Below are 27,119 nucleotides of genomic sequence, written 5' to 3' on the forward strand. Positions count from 1 at the left end.
CTTTGCTTGGTACTCTACAGCACAGTCCTGCCCATGTTTGTGAGGACACCTGAGGTCATGAGTAAAAAACATCACTGCCTGTTTCTGTTCAATTCTGTGAGGAAGGAAACAGCGTTTAAAGCAGATTTGTAACTGGAATATCCCATGATCCCTGTGACAATCCAGGGCAGAGTCCCTTCCCAAGGGGTTAAGGTGGACAGAACACATTCAGGATATGAAGAGGCTCACCAAAGGATTGCCACACTCAGGGGCTGCAGAATCTCTCTCTCCAAATTAGTGTCTCATGGTGTAAGTTTTAAGTGGTAGCAGATGTTGGCAGTGAGCTCCAGACCTTTGTTTCCCAGATTCCGAGATAACTGCTGCTTTCGTGCAAGCCCTTCTCTAGCAATAACTATAATTAAGTGCCATTTATATAAGGTCTTTCGTTCAGCAGTCCCAAAGCGCTCAATAAATTTAACAAACCATTAGAACTCAACAGATGTATTGGTCTGAAGTTTTGAAAAGGCTGCATTCTTCTCCTGGATCCTCCACATTCCCACAAATGGCAGGTACCCTAATTACCGTAATTACCATAATCACCATAATCATCTATCAGTTTGCAGAGAAGCAGAATTAGGGGATGCCAAAGGCCACAATACATTCTGCTAATAACAAAAGGATTTAAGCAGCGCTCCTGGCCTTTAACTTTGTTCCCACTCTGAGCAGGAAACCACCCTGCCTCCAGAAATTCACACACACTGACAACTTCATCTAGCCAGCACTGAACTGAAATGCAAGCATGTATTCCCAGAGCACATGAAAAACCCACTGGTTAAAGAAAGCCAGGCCCAATCCAAGCAACAAGAATGTTTTCACTAGGATGCCTTAAGCTCACAAAAATTGAATTTAGTGGCCCAAGCAGGACATCGAGAGAGTAGCCACCAAGTAACTGTAATCTTGCTTATACATCCCTCTGGATTCCCCCTAAAAAAATAAATCATGGAAGGCATTGCTCGAAAGGACAAGTCTTACCACAACAACAGTACCATCTTTTACACCACCTAGATAAGACACTCAATTAGACACACAATTGTGACATTACAGTACCTGAAGGAACCTGAAGGAAAGATGGAGAGAGACTATTTTCAAGGGCCTGGGGTGTCAGAACAAAGGGGAATGGATTCAACTTGATAGAAGCCAGGTTACTCTCTCTCAACAGCTGACCTCCTCCCCCCTCTCCCCAGAAAAACCACAGGAGCTAAGCATCCAAGCCTGGGGTGCACAAAAAATGAGGAGCAGGTTTTGGCTAAGGCACAACTCACACAATCAGCAGCTGTGAGGGTGTGGACAAGCAGCAGTGATTCCTTGAGCTGTGTATGAACCTCAGTGCAAAGCAAGATATCTTTTCTTTCTTAATTATAGAATATCTTGAGTTGGAAGGGACCCACAAGGATCATTGATCTAAATCCAGAATTGACAGAGTCTCTTTCACTTGTATGTTTATTATGCTGCTGCTACCAAAGGCAGTTCAGGATCTGTCACACAATTTGAATTATATTGCATTTGTTCCTATTTTAGGCCACATAAAGAGGCATTTGCAGAAATCTCAGATAGTTTGAGACTATGGCTCAATAGTCACAGTAATATAAACTGCAACTTAGCTGTGTATCTCAGTTCATAGCTGCAACAATTAGAGGTTCAAGGGTTTTTTTGCCTAAACTTTATCCACTTATAAAGAAGACTGCATGAGGTCTAATACCACATCACCATCACTTTGTAACACATCATGCAATAAAATCCAGTGTTTAACTGTTGCACCTCGTGCTGGATATTGAGAATATTCCCACCCCCTCCAAAGCTTCCTTGCCTCTGATTATCTGATCTACTTCTCCTGCTGGTCTCTCACACTCCGTGCTTGAAACAGGAATTAGAAGAACCATGGCGATGGAGAGGACTTCTTTCTCTATTTTCTATCAAGCATGAATAGCTGATCAGCACCCAGTTGACAGCACAGCCTGAAGGAGACATGGCCAAACTCTTCTCAGCTGAATTAAAATAACAGCAAATAAATAATCTGGATTGTATTTAGAAAGTCACAAGACCAGTGCTTGGCCCTGGCTAGGGGTGAGGAGAAGGCACATCCAAGGTGACATGCAATTCATTTCAGCTGAAACAAATTTAATTCTTACCAAGGGAAGCCAGGTTTCCCAAGCTCTAACAGGAAGAGTGTTCACTGGACAGAGACTGTGTGAATGCAGAAGGGGGACTAGACTGGGGCCCGTTTTTTTCATCATGCAGAAACGTAGCAGCTTTTTATTCCGTTTTATGAGTCAGTGCTCCCAATGGAAAGAGCACACACATCATGGCTTTGGCACTGCACACCACTACATTTCCTACCAGCCCCATCCCGTGATGACTCTGATCCCTTTGGTTAACCTCTTCAAGGAGGGGTTTGTGCCAGCTGTGCTCTCCAGGAGCAGGAGGGGGGCAAGGCAGGGATGTGTCAGAGGACATATGAATGCTCTCTCCTTGCAGTCCCCGCAGCACAAACCACCCCTGTAATAAAAACAAATGAGCCCAGAAGGCAGTCGGGAAACTGCTGAGAGAAAGGTCCCCTCCTGGCATGAGTCAAGCTCCAAAGCAGTTCAAGGAGCTGTTCTGGCTTGCCACGGGGACAAACTGTCCAGCAGAATCTCTGACAGCTTTTCTCCTCACTGATTCACTCCTCAGTGTGCCACTGGGCTGACAGACACAAAGATGCCACAGGTGATCATGCAAGACACAGGGCTTTCAACAGGACGTTGCCTGTCACGGTCCTTCAGTGTCACAAACACAGCAAAGTGTTTGAGAGACCCCTTGAAAGTGTTTAAGAGATCCCTGAGCTGCCAGACTCTGAGGGTTTCTGTTTTGGCCACAAAGTGCATCTGGGAGGGATGCAAAATTGCCAAGGTGCTCAAGACCCAATTAAAAAAAAAAAAAAAAAAAAAAAAGAAAAACCAACAACAGCAACAAAAAAACCCAAACAACAGAATCAAAGGATCCAGATCTAAACCCAGTCTCATACCTAAGACAAGCCTTTGGTGAGTTAATGAACTTGCCAAGAAATCTCCGAGTCCATAGTGTCTTATCCTCTAATTCTAAGCTCCTTCCCCAGGATCTTTGGGCTAAATCCATCACCCCAATCATCTCAGAGGATCCAGAGTGCTTAGGCACACAAAAACATCACATATCTCATGTGGGAGAAGTGCTCCAAATTATGGGAATTCTTACAATTTCCTTTTCTGACTCTGTCCCCCAATCCCACTCATGTTGTTAATATCTAATGTTAATATGACTAAATATCATAGGTTGTCCTCAAAGTCCCAATCTCTTTGCCTTTGTCTGCAACTATTATTACATTTTAGTTAATTTGGAGTTTTAGCTAATTAGTTAATTTGGTTAATTTAAATTAGTAAATTTGGTTAATTTAGTTAATTTAGTTAATCTGGACTGCCTGAATAAGAAAATCAGGCCAAAACATTAAAATGAAAGTGCTTTCAGTGCAATAACTTGAACTTCCCCAAATTACTGCTCCTGGTTTTGCTGCTGTAGAGCTGACCACTCGTAAGTGACAACACACACACAATGGAGGCAAAGGCTGATACCAGCTCCACCAACAAACCCAGAACACAAACAGCTAAAAACGCAATAGGTTTCACACATGAATGTTGAAGGATGACAAATTCTGTAACAAAGTCCACAGGGACAAGAAGCAAAGAGTTGTTTTGGGTTTCCCAGCTGTATCTGTGATATACAAGAAAAGTCCTCCAGTAATTCTGAATAAGACCTCTTTTAGAGTTAAAACTCTGTTTTTTGAGTCTGCCTTCCCACTGCATGACTTCTGCCCAAGGCAGCTACTACAGGGAAAAGCATCATTTGCCATTGTGTGGGATACAACACAACCAGAAGAAAGTGCTCCTGTGGCGTGCTGTTAAGTTGATCAGACCAGATATGCTGGTATTTCTGGAGCTCAGCCTCCCCCACATAATAATTTGGTGTTTTAAGTGGTAAATTTACTCATTTACTAGAATCTAAACTCTGTACTATGTGCCTAGAGACAGCATGAAGCTTAGATATAGAGGAAAAAGCATCACTGCCTTCTTCTTCATGTAAAATACACTGAAAAACAGAAATAAATTTGAATTTAAGGTTAAAGCAGTCCATATTTGTTTATTTTTCTTTCCCCCTCTGCTGTCTCCTATGATTTAGGCAGTCTTGTTCTCAGTGGCTTCCTAACACAGTCTGCAAAATTCCTTATCACAGTTGATCTGTCACTGGACACAGGTGCTCTCTAGAGGTTGGGCTACATCTGAGATGGGATCCTTGTCCTCTCTCAAGTCACTGGAAGGTTTTCCATGTGCTTCTGTGGGAGCAGCACTGCAAATACATGACTTAAATCCTGCCTAGAAGGAACAGGATTTGGTTTATATCCATACATAAATCAGTACACGGCCCCTTATACTTACCTTGACTGTTTTAATTTTATTTTTAAAAGGCTTGTAGCTAAGGTTTCCTGACTTTTATTTATTTATGATAGCTTAGATGCCTGTAAAAAAGTGTGGAGTAAATCCATGCTTCCAACAGGCTACATCCTACAAAAGTCTAGGAACTCTTAACCACAGGAAAAATGATCAGGCTTCAGGATGACTCATTGTCGCTATTTTGCAAAGATGTTTGAAGAAACTGGGAAGCAAAGACTAATTAATGTACTTCCCACTCTTTTATAAATTCCCATCTGCTCTGCCTCACTTTCTGAAGGCCTCAAGGCACACAGAAGTTGTTCTGCCTGCAGGCACGTGGCGAGGACTGGGACCACTCTCAGGCCTCCTCTTTGGAGTGTTTACAAAAGCATGGAGGGACAGGACACAGGGAATGGCTTCCCACTGACAGAGGGCAGGGTTAGACGGGATACTGGAAGAAATCCTTCCCTGTGAGGGTGGGGAGGCCCTGGCACAGGTAGCCCAGAGAAGCTGTGGCTGCCCCTGGATCCCTGGAAGTGCTCCAGACCAGGCTGGATGGGGCTTGGAGCAACCTGGGCTAGTGGAAGGTGTCCCTGCCCATGGCAGGGGGTGGAAAGAGATGGGCTTTAAGGCCTCTTCCAACCCAAAACTTTCCAGGATTCCTGTGAAATTCTTTCTACACGGCTTTTCTTAGGACTCCATTTTTGCAAATGCCTGAAAGAGTCGTTTTCTAGTGAAGAATACTTCATTAAGAGCTCTTCAGATACCAAGACCTGAAAACTGATTAAGTGGAAGTTACAGTAAGAATTTTCTAAGAGGGGAAAGAATTTCTCTCTCAACTTGACCAGAGCCCCACATCTTTCCCAGCAGCATTTCATAAGGAGGACATCCCACTCACCCTGGAATGTTATTTTTCCTAATAAAAGTTAAGAAGTGAAGTTGCTTATTAAAAATAAAATAGAATAAAAAATATATCTATAAAAAATTGCAACAATTTATGCCCTTCTATGGAAAAAAAACCAAAACCTCATCTGTCACTTCTCATGACAAAAAAATGCCAATATTGAAACTTAACATTTCAGAGTCAATATTCCTGCTCATCTTTGGAGGAGATGGAGAAAAACCATCTATGTTATTTGCTACAGGGCCTTGTTTGGAGATGCAAGCCAGTTCTCCTAATTTCATCCACATTGTTAAAATCATGGGTCTTGACCCAAAATCAACTTGCTGTGAAGTCAGAAGACTTGTGACTGACTAGAGTGGGAGCTGTATGGAACTCTGAAGAGATAAACTGAGTGGGAAACGGCTTTTAAAGAGAGATCTCTTGCCCCCAAGGTGAGAAAACCTTAAGAAACTACAGAAACACATTGTTCTTGTTCAGCTTTTTGCTAAGGCCAAAAGATTTAAAACAAACACGGTTCTAAAACACAAAGGCAAAGACCAAAATTCCTCCCCCAGACAGTCACAATATCCTACTGACTTTCTGCTATCACTGCAGAGTATTTCCAGCTTCAGCTAATAGCACAGAAGAAATGAAAACTTGCATTTTGCAGCTTGTCTGCAAATTAAATCCCTGATGCTCTCTCTGAATCAGTTATTCACAAGAAAAAAAACGGCTACGATCTCTCCAACATCCTCTTGGCTCTTGCAGTGTATGGAAATATCTTCAGAAAAATGGAAAGACTTTTAAGTTCATGAGAATAAAAAAGGGAGGGCTTCCACCAACACAGGGACAATAAATTTTCCAAGTAAATATTAAGGGTTCTCTGAAAACAGAAGTGAAAGCCATGCAAATTTGACAGCGGAAATATTTCCCGTGTCTCAGGAGAAACAAATGGTCAACACACTAACTCTGGACAAGACAAGCTGTGAAGCTGCTCTCCAAAGAAGTCCAGAAATGGTGAATATTCATTCTGCTAACATGAATCTTACAAAGCATAATAAAAATTCTCACAGGACTCTGCCTTCCTATCTGCACAGGAACAGGAAGAATCTGAGTAAATGACGTTTCCCTCTGCTAGGGAAGCAAGCCTAGGTCTTGTTTCTAAAAATTAACTGCATTCCCACACTATAATCTCCTGATTTGCTGTTCAGTCTTTTTCTATTCTACAGCATGTTTTCATTTCTCATTTGAACCCAGATCTCCCTCTGCTTCCTCAAGCTGGGCATGGTTTTCTTTAAAATCAACATCTCTTCTTGTGGTGGGATTGCCTAGGCTGAAGGACAGCTGAGGACCCAAAGATCTGCCTGCCCTTAAGATCTTGCACAGGGAAAAAGAAGAGGAAGTCAGGTCCCTGTTGCAAACTCATCTCCAGACAAATACCTGAGTACCTGTTCTTCACGGAGCTAAACAGAAGTGCTCCGAAAAAGGGCTGTTTGAGGGAACAGACAGGATTTTGAACAGGACAGATTAAATTCTCTTCTTTCCTAGGAGCACACAGACCCTCTTGTTTTGCCTTTTCAGGTTTACAAGCTGCATCATGACTTTCCTCCTTCAGCAACATCCAGCTGGAATCTATTAACTCTTTACCACCATTAAAGTTCTTCTTCTGATTCTAATCTTGCTATCTTGGCTTTTTTGCATGATCACTCAGCATGTTCACAGGAAAGGAGGAGTCCAAGAAAGAAGAGTGATACTCCCTGACAGCTTGTCTACAGAGATATTTAGCAAGACAGACTGCTAACAAGCGTCTCGGTCCACACAAAAATCACTGCTCATGGGACAAAGAGCCACCACAAAACCTTCTCCTGCTTGTATATTAAACAGACCCAAAGCAGAGTCTTAACTATAAAACTACTGACTGCAACCATCAAAAAACTTTTCATCATTACCAGGAAGGGAAAATTGTGTAGGGAATGTACATTCTCACTTCCACAAGCACATGCATAAACATCTGTTGAAACTATACTTGGAAACATCCAATATAAGCGAGTACTTGAGGAAATCAGAGTGGATCTTATGAACAATAATTTTAGAGATACAAGGGTGTGTTCCATTATCACCCAAAGATACTTTTCTTGATACTGGAACAACACTCAGTTACATTAAACCTCTAGCTTGCTCTCAGTGATTAGATCTGCTTGCTCCTTTGGCATTTGGCAAAGCCAAACAAGCATTCACTGAGCTCTTCAGATAAATACTCAAACCCCATAGTCTGGAGTTTTGTTTGAAAAGTCAACATACTCATTAATCACTAAACTACACCAAACTTAGCAAGGCTGCAGATCTCACATCTTCAAGTTACCAGAAGCCTTCCAAGAGAAATAGAGCTGTTCCCCAAGCTTCCTTTCCTTTATTCTGTTGCTTGCCAGGAAGAACATACAGCAGCAATCTCTGTGATGCTCAGATCTCTGCCCCATCATGAGGATCTGCAGTTCACCAACTTCAGAGAAACTAAACTTAGTCCACTTCTCCTCCCCCCAACCTTCACCACTTGTTGTTTTGAAAAGGAAAGAGATGGTAAGAAATAAACTTTACAAGAGCAATTCTTTTACCTTTCCTCACATTTTGCAGTCACAGGCATCACCTCTCCAAGAAGACAATTTGAAGGATACCATTTAGTGAAACACAACAAGGTTTCCTTGTCAGTCAAGAAAAACTTCAGCTTCTTTAGTCTTTTGCAAAAAGTTCTGAAGATCATTCATCTTTCAGATTCACAAATTGAGACTCAAGTTTGAATTTATATGTTGAGCATATATTGACAGGACAAGGGAGAATGACTTTTAAGTAAAAGAGTACACTAATGCTGGGTATTAGGAAGAAATTCTACCCTGTGAGGATGATAGGGCCACAACACACGTTGACTAGAAAACCTGTGTCTGCCCTGTTCCTGGACGTGTTCAAGACCAGGCTGGAACCAACATTATCTAGTGGAAGGTAATCCAGCTAATGGCAGGTAGTGGAAGCAGATTGTACTTAACATCCCATCAAACACAAACTATTTCTTGATTCTATGATGATTCAATCTCCACAGGTCCAGGTAGATGTCAAACCTGCTCTTCACAGCCTTCTCCCTTCCCTGCCCCTCTGCCAAGTGCAACAGGCCTCAGGACTCAAAGGACCAGAGAGAGCCAAAGGGGGATGTCGCTAGAGGACACAAAATAGAAGCATGGATTCGATCACAACAGCAGAGGTTTCACCCCAAGGAGGCAGAAAGCCTTTATTTCAGGGTTTTCAGCTCCTTTTAGAAGGTGTTCCGGTACAGGGTAACCTGATTGGTAAAAGGAACACCACCTCTCTTGTTGTTCTATTGATGGAACAAGAGAAAAACACATCTAGAACATCTGTACAACATTGTTTTGAAAACCAAAACCTATTTACAAAAAACAGTCCTTGAGAAAGAAAAGTTTCCCAAAAGACTTTCCCTTGGGAAACGGATCAGCCACTGACAGGCTGAAAACTCTCTCAGGCTCAGAAAATCACGTCCACAGGGGGAGACTTGCACCTACCTCACTGGGAGCTCCTTGGGAAGTGCTTTCCTTGAGAAGCAAATCCCTTTCCTCCAAAAGCATTTCCCCAAATGTGTAGTTTTTCTGGGGAACACCAATATACTCTTAAGAAACCCTGGCAAGGCTAAATGACTTCTGGTCCTTTCAGAACAGGCACTCCAGTTCTAGCTTGTATCCCCCCAAGTGTGCTTCCAGGTGGAGGTTCAGATGTGCAGCCCCAGGCTTTCTACCAACACAAGTTGCCTGCTGCCTCTTCACCTGCCTCAACTCCTGCCTGTGGTCACGGCAGCAAAACCAGGTTGCTCCTGGCTGGAGACCAGAGTCCTGATCCTGCAGGACGCTCTTGCCAGCACCTTCCAGGACTTTCCACTGTGCACACAGTACTTTTCACGCCTGCTCTCAACTGGCTTTGGAAGGCAGAGCCCAACCTGGCTGGCTCTGCCATCAGCACACCCCAAACACAGGCGGAGGGAGAAGAAGCAGGGACAGTTTTGCAGCCATGCCCAAGAGAGACTGGAAAGGTGCCCTTCCTCTGGTCTCACTTGGCTGGCTTTCTGGCTGGCTCTGAGGCAGGGGCTGCGATTCCTCACTTGTGGGGCCCAGAACCAAAGCCGGGATCCCGGCACTGCCTGACAGTGCTCCAGACAGTGGCACAGTGACGCATGTGGGTCTCAGCCACTGTGCTGCTGCTTCATTTGCTCTTAGGCACACCCAAAGCTCCCTGTTAAGCCCAGATGGTCTCTGGTTCTGCCCTCTCCCTGATCCTGTCCAGGGATTGAGCGTTGCTGTGCTTTCAGGAAGCTGTTCTAGAAAGACCCAGGCATTCCAATCTCCTTTGCCCTCTGTGGATGCTTGCCACAGAATCCCTCACAGCCGGGTTCAGGGCATACTCAAGCTTGGCTCTTCCGAAATCCAAGGCCTTCAGGGTGCTCAGTTAAACCTTTAACTCCACAATGCTGTGGAACCAGGCCTTCAGCACAGGGACCTTTCCAGCCCGATCTGCGCTCGTTCCTCTGAGTCTCTGCACAAAACAACGCAGCAGAGAACAGCAGGAGGGGCCTGTGTGTCACAGCGCTCTGGATTTGTGACCCTTCAACTCCACAGAGATGCAGGTAAGGGGGAGAAACCAAAAGGTTTATTAATGGAAGGGAAAGTGAAGGGATGAGATGGGGGGAAAAAAAAGGGGATGGGGAAGGTCTGAGGGCTGGAGGGAGGGAGCTGTCAAAAGGGAGGGAGGAGGCAGGAGCTATGGGACCTTCCCACAGGCTCAGCTGTGCTCAGCATCAGCCGTGCCTGGAGGTCCAGTGACACTGAGTCGTGGTGTTCTCTTCACTCTCTCCGGGTACTGTTCTTCAGGCAGTTCTCTGATTCCAGAAGATGACTTTAGTTCTGCAGATCTTTTTCCAAAAATGGCTTGAATTTCCAGGTTAGTGGAGGATGGGCTGTCATCTTTGCTCATGGCTTCAAGGGCTGCAAGACAGATGAACTACTACAGTCAGTACACAGACCTGCGAGGACACCCGGTGATTGTTCTGCTAAGGACACCCCTCCCAGCTCTCGCCATAACCACAAGAGAGGAGAGGCCAAGGGCATCAGCCGAAAGCTGCTGGGCACAAATCCCCCCGCCCACGTCTCTGAAATCGCTCTGTGCTCTGCCCACACCTCCCCTCGTCCACACAGAGAGCGAAGCCATCCGCAGCTGGGACAGGGATTGCAGTTCCCCCCAACCAGCCCCCTCTGACATCCCGCTGCCCTCACTCACCCTCACTGAGAACATGAAGCTCTCCTGGCTGCCCCTTCAGGTACTGCCCGGCCATCCCTGGGAACACAGAGCCTGTCAGGGCCCCGGCGGCACAGCTCCCTGCCAGCGGCGCTGCCAGCCCTGGGGCCACACGGCCTCCCGCCCCGGCAGGGCTCAGCCCCAGCCCTTGCCGCATCCTGACTCAGCCCAAGGGCACGGCTGCCAGAGGCCGGCAGCAGCCCCGAGGGCAGCCGGGGCTCCAGGGCGCCGGGCCCGGGTGCCGCTGCCGGGGCAGCAGCCGGGGCCGGGGCCGAGCTGCGGCGGGGCGGGGAGCCAGCCCGGGCTCGTGGCTCACCGATGAACCTGACGGCCGCCTCTCGCAGGGACTCCTGTGGGCTGTCCAGGTACGGCAGGGCCCGGCGCAGTTGCTCGGCTGCTCGGCTCCTGTCGTCTGGCAGCTGGAGAGAGCGGCAGGAGGGAAGGGTTGGCGCGGGCTCTGCCCCTCGGCCGGGCGCTGCCTGCGGCCAGCCCCGGCCTCCCGTGCCCACCCAGCCCTGAGGCCCGGCCCGCAGCCCCACTGGGCTGGGGCTCCATCGGCACCCGGCTCGGGGCCACAGGAGCCTGGAGAAGAAGCCGTGCAGCCCAGGGAAGGGAGCGGTGTGTAGGGCACAGGCTGGCGCCCCCGGGTGCAGCACTGGGCCACCGCTGCCAGCCCCACACACTGAGCACTGGGGGCTGGGGGCTTCTCAAATTTGGGCTTCTCCAGGCCGTTCTTACCAGACACTCGGCAAACTTCCACAGCTGCTCCTTACTCACCAGCTGCTTCAGATTCCTCCACTTGAGGAACTCGGCCACACGAAGCAGCGTTTCCCGAGAGGCCTGGAGAGCAGCAGAGATGCAGAGATGGCACTGCAGCCGAGGGCACAGGACTCTTGTCTGGGTGACAGGGCCCAGAGGAAGCTGCATATGAGCTCTTGGCTTACAGTGGGAGTGGGTATCCTGTCAGCATTTGCGATGCCCTGAGTCTCTCCGTTGTCATCATCTGGAATGGCCACGTCCTCAGTCCCTGCCATATCAGCCTCTGCCCTGTCATCCTTCACTGCAGCGTCAGAAACTTCTGAGGGCTCAGCTGAATCTGGGCTGACATCAAGCTCTGCCTGGAGCTCCTCCAGCCCAGAGTCAGGCTCAGCTGCGCCCTCAGATGCTGCTGTGGTGTTGTTCTTTCTGCGCCGAACGCGCAGGAATTTGCGGAACCCATGTGCAGAATGAACAAAGGACAGGGAAGAGAGGCATGTTCCATGGAGTGCTGCAAGTGCAGAGCTGGGCTGAGCAGTGACAGCAGGCCCAGCCCAGGTGGGGATGGCTGCAGGTACCTTCAGCGTTTTGCGGAAGCGGCCGCGGGCGGGCTCCTGCTGTTGTCTGTCGTCCATGGCTGCATCTGGAAAAGAGCAGCCAGAGCTGAGGGGCTGCGGGAGAGGCCGGAGAACACAGCCCAGCCCTGCAGTCCCCAGGCAGGGACAGCCCTGGGGTGGCTCAGGGGATGGAGCAAGGTCACTGGCGGGGGTCAGCCCCAGCCCCTCTTCCGTCCTGTCCTTGGGCATGTCCACACGGGACGGGACGGGATGGTTCCTAACTGGCTGCAGCCATCAGCCCTGTGGCCCAGCTCTGCCACTCACCATCCTGCAGTGGTTGGAACTGCTCCAGCTCTTCTGGCTCTTGTGCTGGGGCAGCTCCAGGGTCTGTCTTTCTGTTCCGTCGGAACACTTTAAACAGGTTGAGGAATCTGCCTGCCATGATGCAATCCTGCCTCAAAGGCACCTTAAAGAGAGATGCCTTGGGTAATCTCTGAGAAAACAAACTGTGCAGTTGTGCCTTGAAGGCACCTGTGAGAGAGAAGCATCAGGGAGGCTACAGGACAGCAAGTCCTGCAGTTGGGTCTCAAGGGCTCCTGCCACAATGACTGGAGGCTCCTTGTAAATGACTGTGGTCACCAGGTCCCACAGACTCACCTTGAGGACAGAGGTCAGAAGGATGGGAGATGCCTCAGAAAAGCTCCAGGTCACCAAGTACCGGAGTCTGGCCTTGAAGGCACCTGCAAAAGAAAAGTCTTGGGAAGACCACGGGCCAGCAAGGCCCACAGTCTTGCCCCGCAGGCACCTGGAAAAGAAAAGCCTTGGGAAAGCCACGGGCCACCAAGGGCCGCAGTCTTGCTACGAGGTCACCTGTAGAAGAAACGCCTTGGAAAAGCTCCGGGTAAGACACAAACGAGTGCGCTGTGTGGGGGCTCCTCACAGCACCGCTCTGGCGCGTCCTGTCCCGTCACGTGCACTGGGCACTGTGGTGTTGCCCTGTCACCACCAGCCCCTATGTCACCCTGTGTCACAAAGGGCCCTTGGACACCCTGTCCCTTTCCATTCCACGGTTACCAGGCTGCACCGTGTCACAAAGGGCCCTTGCACTCACTGCCACCTGCCCTGGTTCCGCTCCCATCCCCCCCAAAGTGGCCCAGGTTGGAAGGAATCCCTTGCCCAAAGTGTCTAAGACAGCATGACAGGATCTTTAGGAACGCCTCAAACCATCAGCAAACGCTGCCCTGCTCTGCAGGCTCAGGGCAGCAGAAGGAGCCCCCAGGGCTGCCAACGCAGCCACAGCAGGAAGGGCACGGGGCCTTGCAGAGAATCTGTACAGGGGCCTGGCAGCACTGTAGATCTTCCCTTACTTTCGTTTGTAGATCAATGATTTTTAAACACCAGTGTTCTAGTCCTTCTTCTGTTGGTTCTCCATACAAAAATTGGGATGGATTCTGGATCTTCGTCACTGCCAATTCCAAGTTCTCTCGGTTATTCATCATCAGCTCATATTTTAAGAGTCTGCTGTCCGATATCCAATCACTGGCTCTTTTGCTCAAAATAGATTTTAAATCATGCGGTGTGTACACTTTGATTTTACTTCCAAAAGTTAATTTGTAACCTTCCTCTATGAGGACTGCTGTTGCTGCCAAAGCCTGAAGACAATTTGGCCACCCTCTGACCACAGGGTCTAATAATTTTGACACATATGCAATAGGCTTCTTAACTCCACACCATTCTTGAACTAAAACTCCATACGCTATTCCCTCTTTAACATTAACAAATAACTCAAATAATCGGTTTAAATCAGGTAAACTTAAAACCGGGGCACTAGCCAATTTTTCTTTTAACTCCTTTAACTTCTTCTCATCTTCTTCTCTCCAAGTAATAGGTTCCTCCTCTGCTAATTTTTCATATAAAAACTTCACCAATTTCATATATTCTTCTATCCAGAACTTGCAATATCCAGTCAATCGTAACAATTTTCTTATGTCCGTTTTAGGTTTTGGCGCTGATAAAGACAATATTCCTTGTACTCGGATTGGGTCTAACTTTTTGTATCCTTGCCCAATCAAATGCCCCAAATATCTCACTTCAGACTCTACGAACTGCAACTTTTTCCTGGACACCCTTAGTCCTTTCTTTCCCAAATAGTTTAATAGACTAATTGTAGTTTCTCGTACTTCATCTTTTAATTCACCCGAAACTAATAAATCATCAACATATTGTAAAATATTAACACCTCCCATGGGCTTGAATTCACTCATCAGTTCTTGTAGAGCCTGCCCAAATAAATTCGGGGATTCCGTGAAGCCTTGCGGTAACCTAGTCCATTGTAATTGCTGTTTCCTACCAGTCTCGGTGTCTGTCCACTCAAAAGCAAACCATTTTCTACTCTCTTTCTCTAACGGGCAAGACCAAAAAGCGTCCTTTAAATCGATTACGCTAAACCATTTGTGGTCTGACGGTATCCTATCCAGTAGGTTATAAGGATTGGCTACAACCGGATACCGAGTGATGGTCTGTCTGTTAACCTCCCTCAAATCTTGCACTAGCCGGTAGGTACCATCTGATTTCTTGACTGGCAAGATGGGAGTATTGTGGGGGGACATGCATGGTTCTAGTATCCCTCCTTCAATCAACTCATTAATGATGCCATTCAGTCCTTGTCTCCCTTCTACCGATATGGGATACTGTCGTATTCCAATAGGTGGTATTCCAGGCTTCATTTTTACCTCTATTGGAGGAATGTCCAACAACCCATGCTGCCCTTTTTCTGCCCACACTCTTTGATCTATCTCGCTCTCATCCTCTTCTCTTAACAACAACATCTTAGCCACCACCTGCCCCTCTGTTGGTATTACCCCTATTTGCAATTGCACTTGTAGGTCCCGACCCAATAGATTGCACTTTATATCCGGGATGTACAGCAGATCCACACACCCTTCTCGGAAACCCCCCTTAACTATTACCCCTTCTATAAGAAAAACCTCAAAAGGATTATTTTCAGCACCATTGTCATAAAGTTCCTTTACCTTTAAGAAAGTTAAAGTTGCTGAGGTCTCCTGGGAGTCTTTTCTCTTGACCAATTATCGGTCATTGCTGAGAATTGACAGCAGTTTTAGCCATTGAAAAGTAGAATCAACTTGTGAACCCCACCTTAAAGTGTACACCCAGAAGTCTGTAGTGTTTCTTTGTTTCCTGGTTGTGAAGAGTGGCGGAGCTCCGGCTGGCCTCTCGTTCTCTGCCCAGGCCATGCGGCCGGGCGGGGGCCGAGCTGGGCCTGCCGTTCTCCCGCCCGGGAGATGGGGACCAGCGGGAGCTTGCCCCGGGCTGAGCCGGGCCAGGCCGGTTCCTGGCTTAGCTGCAGGTTTTGCTGTAATAGAATTTACTAAGAAACTGCCGAGTAAAGAAGAAAAGCTCTGGACCTGCGGCAGGCTGAGACAGCAACTACACTGCAAAGCAGCCATGAAGAATCTTCTATCAAAGACAACTTCAGCTGCTGCTCCGGCAGAAATCACAGAACCATCTACAAAGCCTGGGCAAGATTTTAACTCTTTCTTATCCAGATGAAACTTGCAGATTAATCTTTTCATCCAGAGAGAGAAAAGGAAAAGAATCAACATGAAAAGAGACTTTATAAACTACTAGTAGCAAAAAAGAAAAGAGACTTCAAGAAAAGTAGAGAATTAAGGAGATGCTTTAATTAAGCTGAAATATCTTTCTGTTAAAACTATGAAAATGGACAATGAAGTCTTGAGAAAAACCCCTTTAATTCATAATAGAGTATGGAGAGGAATAAGGTGTTCAAAGTGTAAATTTAAGTAATAAATGAAGTAATTGTGGTATAGTGAAGTGCTGAGAAATTTGAAGCCTTGAGAGGCAATGAGAAAAACAGTTTCTTAGTGAAGCTCACAGAAGCAGATGAAGAATACTTTTTTGCCTTTGACTAACTTATCCTTAAAAATGCTATCTTCAAACTCATGACCCATAACACATTTTCAGAGTGATGTGGAATGGGAGGGGTGGGCTTTAATAACAGTAGCTCTGAACAGCTGATATCAGAGAAACGAGAAACTATAACAAAAATAGTTTTCTTGTGACAAACTCCATACATTAACAGAAAAGAACTTCTGTTTCTCTACAAAAACTGAGGAAAAGACTATAGAAAAAATTAGAACTGTTTAAACCATCAAAATTATACAGTTTTTGTCTCTGTTGTCATGTAAACAAAAGAATAGTGAGCAGTGAGAAATGAAAAGGTTTTTTTTTTTTCTAAAAGTTTATTCTAGTGTTCTTGTAGTTTGTCAATAAACTCTTCTTTATTCCTTTTAAGTTTTATGCCTGGTTTGCTCTTATTTTAATCCATATCTCACAGCAAGAAATAAATAATTCCTTTTTTCCCCTTTTTGTTAATTACTAGTTTAAACCACGACAACCATTTACTTTGCAAGTCCTTTCACTTAAACTATATCCTTCTGGAATCTTGGAGACACTAGATCTATCTGGCCCTGTATCAACCAAAAATTCATACTCTTCGCTCTGAGGGCCTACTTCCAACTTTACCAAGGGTTCTTTTCGATGTTTCATGCCGTCCCTCAGAGCATAGAACCCCTGACACCCCTAATCATCCCCTTTTAATATTTTTTCTAGAGTGTCCTGTTCTTTGGCTATGTATTCATCTTGTTGTCTCTTCTTACAAAACTTCTTCATATGTCCTCTCCCATTACAGTAATAGCATATTAATTCTGACCTTTGTATCCTTCTCTCTCCTCCATCTCTCCCTTCCTTTTCTTCCTCCCACCTCCTGAATTCCCTCTTGTCATCCTTTTTGACTCCTCCTTTTTCTCCCCCCATCGTCTCTTTGGCCACTGCTATCATTATTTTCGCTTTTGCTTTCGTTTTCTCCTCTTCCCTCCTCAGATAAACTTTCTGTGCTTCCCTCAGCAGTTCATTCAACCCCTTCTCCTGCCAATCATCCAATTTTTCCAATTTTCTTCTTATATCCACCCACGCCTTGGTCACGAATTGTATTTTCACTAGCACCTGTCCTTCTGGGCTTTCTGGATCGACACTTGAGTATAGCTGGAAGTTTCTTCTCAATCTCTCCAACCACGCACTAGGTGTCTCCTCCTTCTCCTGATGACTATCGAAAGCTAGCTTTGCGTTATTCGCTCTCGGTACTGCCTCTCTTATACCTCTAATCATTAATGTTCTGTAATCTCTCATATTCCCTCTTCCCTCTTCCTCATTGGGATTCCACCCAGGATCTCGATTTGGAACCTTCTCCTCCCCTCTGGGGCCAGCCCGATTTTCCCTCTCCCATATCCTCATTGCAGCGGCTCTAATCCACTGATTTTCCTCTGGGGAAAACAGAATATTTAATATTGAATTCAGTTCTTCCCAGGTGTACACACTCGGGCCTAGGAATTGATCTAGATGATGCGAGATTCCAATCGGATCTTCCAATAAGGTTTTTCTCTCTTTCTTAAAGTTCCGCACCTCCGAGGCGGTCAGAGGAGCATTCACAAACCCTATACCCCCTCTGGCACCTCCCATGGGTACTTCCCGCAACGGGAACAGCTTTTCTGCCATTCCACCTTTGTCCTCATTTCTTTTTGTTTGGAATCTGGTATTATATCTATGTCCCCCTTCATCCCAATTCTGTTTGTCAGGGACCGGAAGGGATACAGGGACATTCGGGTTAGTTGAGGGGGAATCAATCAATTGGTCGCTTTGAGATGCTGCGGGAACTGCAATGATGTTAGAAGGAGACCTCGGTGGAGGAGTTGAGGTTGAAACCTCCACTGGTAATCCCAAAGAGGGTGTCAGTGTCATGGGGGAGATGACCGGGAAACTAGAGGCTCTGTAAGAAGAGGTAGTGGGTTCTAACATTGGGTATGTAGATACAGACGAGGGGACCAGGGAAGCTTGGGGTAATGTAGGGTAAGTTGTTAATGGCAGAGGAGGAGGATGACGCACCATAGGTGGAGTTGGGGGAGGAGGTGGTGGGAGGTTTTCTAAAGGGTCCCATTTCCTCTCCAGTTTCTCTTCCTCTCCTTTTTCAGCCTCCTTAGTTACTTTGTATACTTTAATTTCTTCTTCCCTCTTATCATCATGAAGCCAACAACTGGCATATTTTACTTCCTCTTCATTTGATGTCTCCCTTAAACTTACATGTTTAATCAGGGCCAAACACAACCATCTCTCCCGACCCATACCAGGGCCAAAACACCGGGCCCTCAGAAATGCTCTCTTTTGGCCATATTTCCGTGCAATACTTTATCATTTTTACCTTATCTAATCCATTTAGTCTTTCCTCCTTTTCCCACTTACTTAGCATTTTTCCCAGTGGGCTATTCGGAGGTATTTCTCTTGGCATCTTTTCTTTTCTATTTTTCTTATTGCCACTCTTCCCCACACATTGCCCCATATTGCCTTTCTATGTGCTCCAAGTAATGTAGATCAATATAAATATATTTCAAACAACAACGAGATACACACCTATGGCCTCACACTTTAATAACCAGAATCAAAAATACCCACAAAGTGTTATCAATGTATTCGAATAGAAACAAAACGACAGACTATTGAAAATAATAATAATTAAATGTAAATACGATCTCTGAATATTGTCGGGTAGAAACAAAATGACGGAGAATTGAAAACAATAATTAAATATAAATGTAATCAAAACAATTAAAATAACCAGGTTGAAAGCAAAATAGCGGACAATTGAAAACAGTATCTAAACACAAAAGTAATCAGGTATAAATGTAATCAGGTAAGAACAAAGTGGCGGACAATGGAAAAACAATAATTAAGTATAAACGTAATCAAGTAAAAACAAAATGGCGGACAATTGGAAATAATCGGGTAAAAACAAAATGGCGGTCAATAGGAAATAATAATTTAATAGAAATGTGACCAAGTAGGAAACAAAATGGCGGACTATTGAAAACAATAATGAAATATAAATGTAATCAAGTAAAAACAAAATGACAGACAATTGAAAATAATTGGGTAAAAACAAAATGGCGAACAATTGAAATAGTAATTAAATACAAATATAATCAGGTAAGAACAAAATGGCAGACAATTAATTAAATGTAATCAAGTGAAAACAAAATGGCGGACAATTGGAGATTAATTGGGTGAAAACAAAATGGCGGACAATTGGAAACAATAATTAAATATAAATATAATCAAATAAAAACAAAATGGCGGACAATTGAAAACAATTAAATATAAATATAATTAAGTAAAAACAAAATGGCGGACAATTGAAAATGATCGGGTAAAAACAAAATGGCGGACAATAGGGAATAATCAGGTAAGAACAAAATGGCAGACAATTAATTAAATGTAATCAAGTGAAAACAAAATGGCGGACAATTGGAGATTAATTGGGTGAAAACAAAATGGCGGACAATTGGAAACAATAATTAAATATAAATATAATCAAATAAAAACAAAATGTCGGACAAATGAAAACAATAATTAAATATAAATGTAATCAAGTGAAAACAAAATGGCGGACAATTGAAAATGATCGGGTAAAAACAAAATGGCGGACAATAGGGAATAATCAGGTAAGAACAAAATGGCAGACAATTAATTAAATGTAATCAAGTGAAAACAAAATGGCGGACAATTGGAGATTAATTGGGTGAAAACAAAATGGCGGACAATTGGAAACAATTAAATATAAATATAATCAAATAAAAACAAAATGGCGGACAATTGAAAACAATAATTAAATATAAATGTAATCAAGTAAAAACAAAATGGCGGACAATTGAAAATAATTGGGTGAAAACAAAATGGCGGACAATTGAAAACAATAATTAAATATAAATGTAATCAAGTAAAAACAAAATGGCGGACAATTGAAAATGATCGGGTAAAAACAAAATGGCGGACAATAGGGAATAATCAGGTAAGAACAAAATGGCAGACAATTAATTAAATGTAATCAAGTGAAAACAAAATGGCGGACAATTGGAGATTAATTGGGTGAAAACAAAATGGTGGACAATTGGAAACAATAATTAAATATAAATATAATCAAATAAAAACAAAATGGCGGACAATTGAAAACAATAATTAAATATAAATGTAATCAAGTGAAAACAAAATGGCGGACAATTGGAGATTAATTGGGTGAAAACAAAATGGTGGACAATTGGAAACAATAATTAAATATAAATATAATCAAATAAAAACAAAATGGCGGACAATTGAAAACAATAATTAAATATAAATGTAATCAAGTGAAAACAAAATGGCGGACAATTGAAAACAAGAAAGAAAAACCCAAAATGGTGGACAATAAGAAACAGTTAAATGATAAAATTAATAGTCTAGTCAGCAATCGACCTTCACAGCTCAAAATGGCTGCCACAGCAACAGAATGGCCACCCTTCCAGCCACTTAGCCTCCCATACCAAGATGGCTGTTCTGCCAACTACACAATCAACACAAAATGGCTGCTCGACCAGCCACACAATCCACCACAAAATGGCTGCCCTGCCAGCCACACAATCCCTGCTCACCACAGCCAGGGGATGATCTGGAGACTCTCGGCTGAGCCTCACCCCAGAACTACACCCCTCTGGCGCACCGAGATTACTTCAATATACCAAGTCTCAAACTAAATGGATAATGTGCCCCTACCCAAACTGAAATTTAATCAAATTAAATTTAAACAAATCTGAATCGCAACCAATTTTTTCTCTTAAAAAAAAAGGAAATTCAACTAACAACAAAGGAACTTATAAATGACCAAAACTCAAAGAACCTTATACAAGAATCCTAAAATGACAGGCTCTAAAACCATTCCCTCCTAATCCTAATGAGTAGGAGGCCCTTCCCACAACCGGTGGCCCTTATTCCCTCTCTAGGGTCTCTGTATTGTGAGGTTTCCCCCTATGAACCTCAAAAACACCGGGTGAAGTTCCTAGCTCGGGGTCCTAACTCCCCAGGTTGTCCCTCAACCCCCCGAGGAGCACAAACCCCCAGAGTGAGTACCCCCCTTCCCCCCTGTCTAGGGAAAGGTTACCTCCCCACTCCCAGGTCCTAATTCCCCAGATGGTCCAACTCACAAAAAAACCTTCCCACTTGAGCTTGACAACCAAGGGGACCCTCCCACAGTCGGTGGCCTCTCCCTCTTGGGTCTCTGCACTGTGGTGCACAGACTCCAGCACCTTCCCGGCCTTAAGGGCTTCAGAGTCCTCTCCCAAGCTTCCCAAGCTTGAGACTTTCAGTTGGATTTCCGGGGAACCCCTCTCTCAGGTGTTGTCCCAGGCACTTTGGGGTCCCTAGGGGTCACCCATCTCCCTTCCCTGGGTCCCTGGGGTTTGCCCGTCTCCCTCCTAGCCTAAGGGGGTCCCTCCCCCTTCATCCCAACACCTTACCGGTCAGGGTTGCTCCCTGGAGAGGGGGGGTCCTTCTCACCGGATTGTCACTCCTGCTGGTCTTCGGGTTCTATCCAGCAACCCTTCCGTGGTCTCGACGTAGTCCAGGGGTATATATAAAAAGAAAATGCGCACCACCCAAATCTGTGCTACTCCGGGACCACCTCTCGGTGTGGATATCCCAGGTTTTGGCACCAAAAATTGTCAAAAACAAGGGTCTGGACTCTTCTGGATGTTAAAAGAAGTAGCCAAACCTTTATTCGATGGCAAAAATACCAACAGGAGTAGGAAGACAGGCTAGCCTGACTCCCTGCAATTCACAACCCGACGAGGAAGGAGAGCCCCCCCACACAGTTGTACCCAAGGTTATATACCGCTTGATCCCCAGGGGATGGTACAACTCAGGGTCCAATGAGGGATCAGGGGAGGAGGAGTGAGGGGAGGCGGTTACACTACTGGGAACCAATAGGGACATGTCATGGGCGGGATGGCAACTAGGGAACCAATCACGAACCGAACTAGGGGTGAGGAGCATGGAAGGTTCTGGAAGAAAGGGTCGGGTTTACAATGATGGATAGGGGGATTAGGGCAGGCCGGGGTGATGGGCAGGGAAGGTTCGGGAATAAGGGGAGGGGTTTACATAATTGACAACTGGGGTCAAAACCAATACAGTTAATAGGGGAGAACAAGAACATACCAACAGACTAACAATTACAATCATAACACTATAAATACTTATAACACCGCTGGGCTTGGCCTTTGGGTACCTGCACAAACTTCAAGTCAGTGGCCTTAGTTTCCAGGACAGCCCTGTGTTGGCCAGCATCCTGACGTGGATGCTGGACTGCTGCAAGGCGCTGCTGGGACCCAGCAGGACAGGACTGGCTGTCTTGTTTACATGTTGAAAATGAGTGAGATTGTATTTAGCTAAAAATTTAGGGATCCCTGAATTTGATAAGGAGCTGTGTCATTATAAGCTTAGAATTTTTTTCTTTTATTCTGTATCGTAGCTGTTTTGTAGCATTTAATTTTGTTTCAATACAGCAAAGTAGAGGCCCTTCTTTTGGTTTGGATTCTTTAGGGATTTTTTTCCCATCTGAAAGGAAGACTCTGTGAAGGCAGCGATTGGCCGGGCCACAAATACAGGTCATGAAGAAACAAAAGACGTGGCCGAGACCTCTTACATCCCACACTGAAGAGTCAGCCAAGGGAAAGGAGCATTTGGGAGTCATGCCTGGGGGAGGAGGGACAGGCAGTGGGGTTATGGCTGTCTCTGAGCTGGGGGACACGGCTCAAAGGGCAGATGGCTGAGGTTTTGGTGTTGGACTGCTGCTGCCCAGAGGATCCACTGCTACTGCAGAACTTTTCCATCACTTTGTCTCTTTAATGTGGGTGAGCCTCTGCTCCCAGGTGTGGCCATGTAACTGGGTCCTTTCAATACCCGATCACTCTGGGAGGGATCCTCACCATGTGCTTGGGTGCCTCAGGGGAAAACAGGGACCCCGACCACCTCTGAAAGGGAGGAGTTTCACGGTTGCTCGTGGGAGCCCAGCAGCTGCTGCTGTTGCCAGGGCATTACTCAGGTGACAGCCAGTGAACACCCAAAAACAATCCCCCCTCCACCTTTTTTCTCCTTCCAGGGCTGCCCAGACCCTGCTGTTTCTGCTGCTGCTCTGGATTTTTAGTACACTTTGAGCTCAACATCCCTGGGTCTGCCCAGCCTCATGCTGCTCCTGCCACAGCTTTGAGCTCATTGCTAAACTGTTTGCCACCCCGGGCCTGCACTCCTCTGCTGTTCCATCCTGGCCCCTCGAGGTTCCAGCTATAGTCCATTTCACCAATTTTATATCTCCCCACATTTGGGTGCCCAAACGACTGCAGTGGGTCGACCCTGGCTGGGTGCCAGGTGCCCACTCTGTTGCTCTGTCACTCTCTTTCCCACTGGGACAAGGAAGGGGATAAGACAGAGAACAGCCAGCAGGGTGAGATAAGGCAGTCTTATTACAGTAAAATAAAGAACTAAGCAGAGATCTGTGCCTGCATGGGCGGAAGAGAAAAAAGTCACTCTCTACTTCCCATCTGATGTTTGGACATTTTCTGAAAAGAAGGGCTTCAGCACGCGTAATGGCTCCTCCAGAAGGAAAACACTGAAAACTCACAAATGCTCCCCCCCTTCCTCCTCTCTCCCTGAGCTTAGCTCTCTGAGCTGTTGACATAAGATGTGGAATATCCCTTTGGCTAATTTGGGTCATTTGGCTTGGTTGTGTCCTCTCCCAGCATCTTGCCCACTCCCATCCCCTTTGATGGGGGAAGGAATGTCAGAGAGACAGCACTGCCCGGCAGTAGCCAAAACACTGCTCTGTTCTCAACACCCACCCAGGAACCAATGCAAAGCACAGCACTGGAAGGGCTGTGAACTTCACCTTGGTCAGAACTAATACAGGTGCTATGGAAAGTTTTGGATTCTGGCATGTGCGTGCCTTTCTGCACCTCAGGCCAGACCGTCCTGACAAAACCCATTCAACGACCAGCAGAATTGCATATTCTAAAACCAGGGGAACTTACCTCAACCCCTCCACAGTCAGCTAAGAATATCTCTGCTGCTGCTACAAAAATTCACTACTTACCAACAAAACACAAACATGCAGATGAAATGATCCCAGCCTCCGTAGAAATGATTCTTAATGTATTAAGGGTTTTTCTGAGAGGGACCCCAACTGAACTAAGAGATTGTTTAGTTGGGAGATGACACAAAGTCTGGGAAGATGTAGTGCGCAGCGATGCTTTGAACAGCCTGCAAACCCCAAGAAAATCAATCCCAACATGGGGAAACCTCCTGTATCTCATGATGTCTCATTCACCAACATCTGAGCAAAACACATCAAGTATGTGTAAAGCTAAAGGTGTAGAGCTGTCACTGTGAAAACTGGAATGGAAATAGAAGGAAACAAAAAAGTAGACGGGCAAGTGTGAGAAAGGAGCAAGGCTGAAAGTGCAGAAGATTGCTGGGAAGCCTGGAAGAAAGTAGATTACACACTATCTGAAAAGAGGAAAGGCGTCCAGTTTCTTCCCAGCTTGCAAGCCTTGAGAAAAGTAACAAACTGTCAGGCCCATGGATTTATTAGAGGCCTGCAGCCGTGTTGCTTGTGAAGGACTGAAGAGATTGTCACACTGTTGAACACCGTCAGGTTCATGGGTGAGCCACGAGCCCGGGCTGGCTCCCCGCCCCGCCGCAGCTCGGCCCCAGCCCCGGCTGCTGCCCCGGCAGCGGCACCCGGGCCCGGCGCCCTGGAGCCCCGGCTGCCCTCGGGGCTGCTGCCGGCCTCTGGCAGCCGTGCCCTTGGGCTGAGTCAGGATGCGGCAAGGGCTGGGGCTGAGCCCTGCCGGGGCGGGAGGCCGTGTGGCCCCAGGGCTGGCAGCGCCGCTGGCAGGGAGCTGTGCCGCCGGGGCCCTGACAGGCTCTGTGTTCCCAGGGATGGCCGGGGAGCACCTGAGGGGGCAGCAGGAAGAGCTGCAGGCCCTCATCGAGGGTGAGTGAGGGCTGGCAGTGAGGGGCAGGCACTGGGGGAGCTGAAATGCCTGGGCAGGGAGCTGCAATCCCTGCCCCGGCTTCAGAGGGCTTTTCTCCCTGTGTGGACTCCTTGGTGGTGTGGGAATATCACAGAGAGATTTCAAGGCTGTGGGGGGCGGATTTGGGTGGGGTGACCAGGACCTTGCAGCTGATCCTGTTGGCCTCTTCCCTCTTGTGGCCACAGCAAGAGCAGGCTGGCATGGCCCTGGCAGCACTTTCTCCTAGGCTTGCCACAGATCTGGGCTCTGATCGTGGCTCTGTTCCCCTCTCTTCCAGCACTTCAAGCCCTGAGAAGAGATGACAACGCTTCTCAGAGGAACACAGTTTTTCAGAAGCATTTATTGAAAGAACAGCAGATGTTCGCTCGTCTGCTACTTTAGGAGAACAAGTCTTCATATGAGATGCTATGGAAGATGAGACTACGCTGAAACCAGAAGAGACCAGCTGGAGCTCCAGGCACAGCTGACAACTGGCACAGCTGAGCCTATGGGAATCTCGCACGGCTTCAGCCTTGTCCCTGCCTGTAGATAGCTCCGTCCCTGCAGCCCTCAGACACTTCCCATCCCTTCTTTTTCCCTCCAGTTTCCCTCCCTTTTCACAACTCCCTGCCTCCATCCCTCAGACCTTGCCCATCCCCTTTTTTGCCCCTCAGCTCATCCCTTTGCTTCGCATCCCATCAATAAACAGGTTGGCTTTTTCACTTGACCTGCATCTCTGTGGAGCTGAAGGGTCACAAATCCAGAGCTCTGTGACACACAGGCCCCTCCTGCCATTCTCTCCTGCGCTGTGTTCTGTGCAGAGACGCAGAGGAACGAGCGCAGATCGGGCTGGAAAGGTCCCTGTGCTTAAGGTCCAGTTCCACAGCATTGTGGAGTTAAAGGTTTAACTGAGCACCTTGAAGGCCTTGGATTTCGGAAGAGCCAAGCTGAATATGCCCTGAACCCGGCTGTGAAGTGTTGCACTATATTAGAAATGGCGAGATATATGAGATATATTCTTCTCTGGCTGGGTTGATCAAGAGAGCAAGATTTATTATTTTTGATCTTCATTTATAGACATCTTTGAGAAGGTCCGAGTGGTAAAACACTTACTGGGCATTAAACTTACACATCATTATCATTGGAGAAGTGGAACACCACCCCTTGGCTGCTTCTTGCAAGTAAACAGCAAGGATCCTAAACAACACCTGCAAAGATTGTTGTCTTTCTCCAAGGATTGTTTGGATTCTTCCTTATGCTTCCTCAGGCCAGAGTGAGAAGCTTGTGTGACCTAGTTGCACACAGGCTGTGTTCCCTGCCTGCTTTTTGCATTTCGCAGCCACAGCTCCTCTTTATCCTTTTAGGGCAGAAAGGCAGCATTTGGAATGTCCTGCTAGGCCCCTGCAGGAAAGAGAACCAGCCCAGCATGAGAGGTCCCTTTAGTAACTTGTTGATTACCAGACGGAACCTGAATTGGACACGGACTTAGAATGGTCAGGGAAGTTCTCTGGCACATGCTGTCAAATCCTTTATGCATTACCATCAACTCCTGTAGTTCATTCTTGCAAGGAATCAGTTCAACTTGGCAAATTGGAGTTGATTTACTAAAATATGGGTATGATCTAGTATCAGTATCCAACTATAATGGAGAAAGACTCTTTAACCGATTAGGGTTAAAACGTGTATGTTTATTGGCAATGCTGGGCCGATGGGCAGGGTCACCCCTTAGTACACAGAGCCCTGAGTTCAGGTGAATACAGGCTTTTTATTTACAGAAATATTGAATACAAATATGTATTCATAACTCAGTTACCAGCCACTCTACGCTTCTTATGCTAATTAGAAACAAAAGTAATTTAGCATGGGCAGTTTGTTCCTTGAGGCGGTGGTCTCATTATGGGGAGGTGTCACATAACGGAGGAAGGGATATGGCTCTTCCTCATTCTGACCTTTCTACTTTTTCAGTCCAAAGTGACAAATGAACCCCTGGCCATGTTCCTAGTTTCATGTTTCCAGTTAGTTTCAGGTTTGCCATTGTCTTATGTTCTTGAAGTTCCTCACAAGATTCTACGTTTCTCATTACAAGCCCAGCTGAACAAACATAAGGTTGACAGACAATTAGTTATTGGCTAATGAT

This window comes from Poecile atricapillus, chromosome 5 (genome assembly GCF_030490865.1).
Source record: "Poecile atricapillus isolate bPoeAtr1 chromosome 5, bPoeAtr1.hap1, whole genome shotgun sequence".
In the NCBI taxonomy this organism is placed as follows: domain Eukaryota; kingdom Metazoa; phylum Chordata; class Aves; order Passeriformes; family Paridae; genus Poecile; species Poecile atricapillus.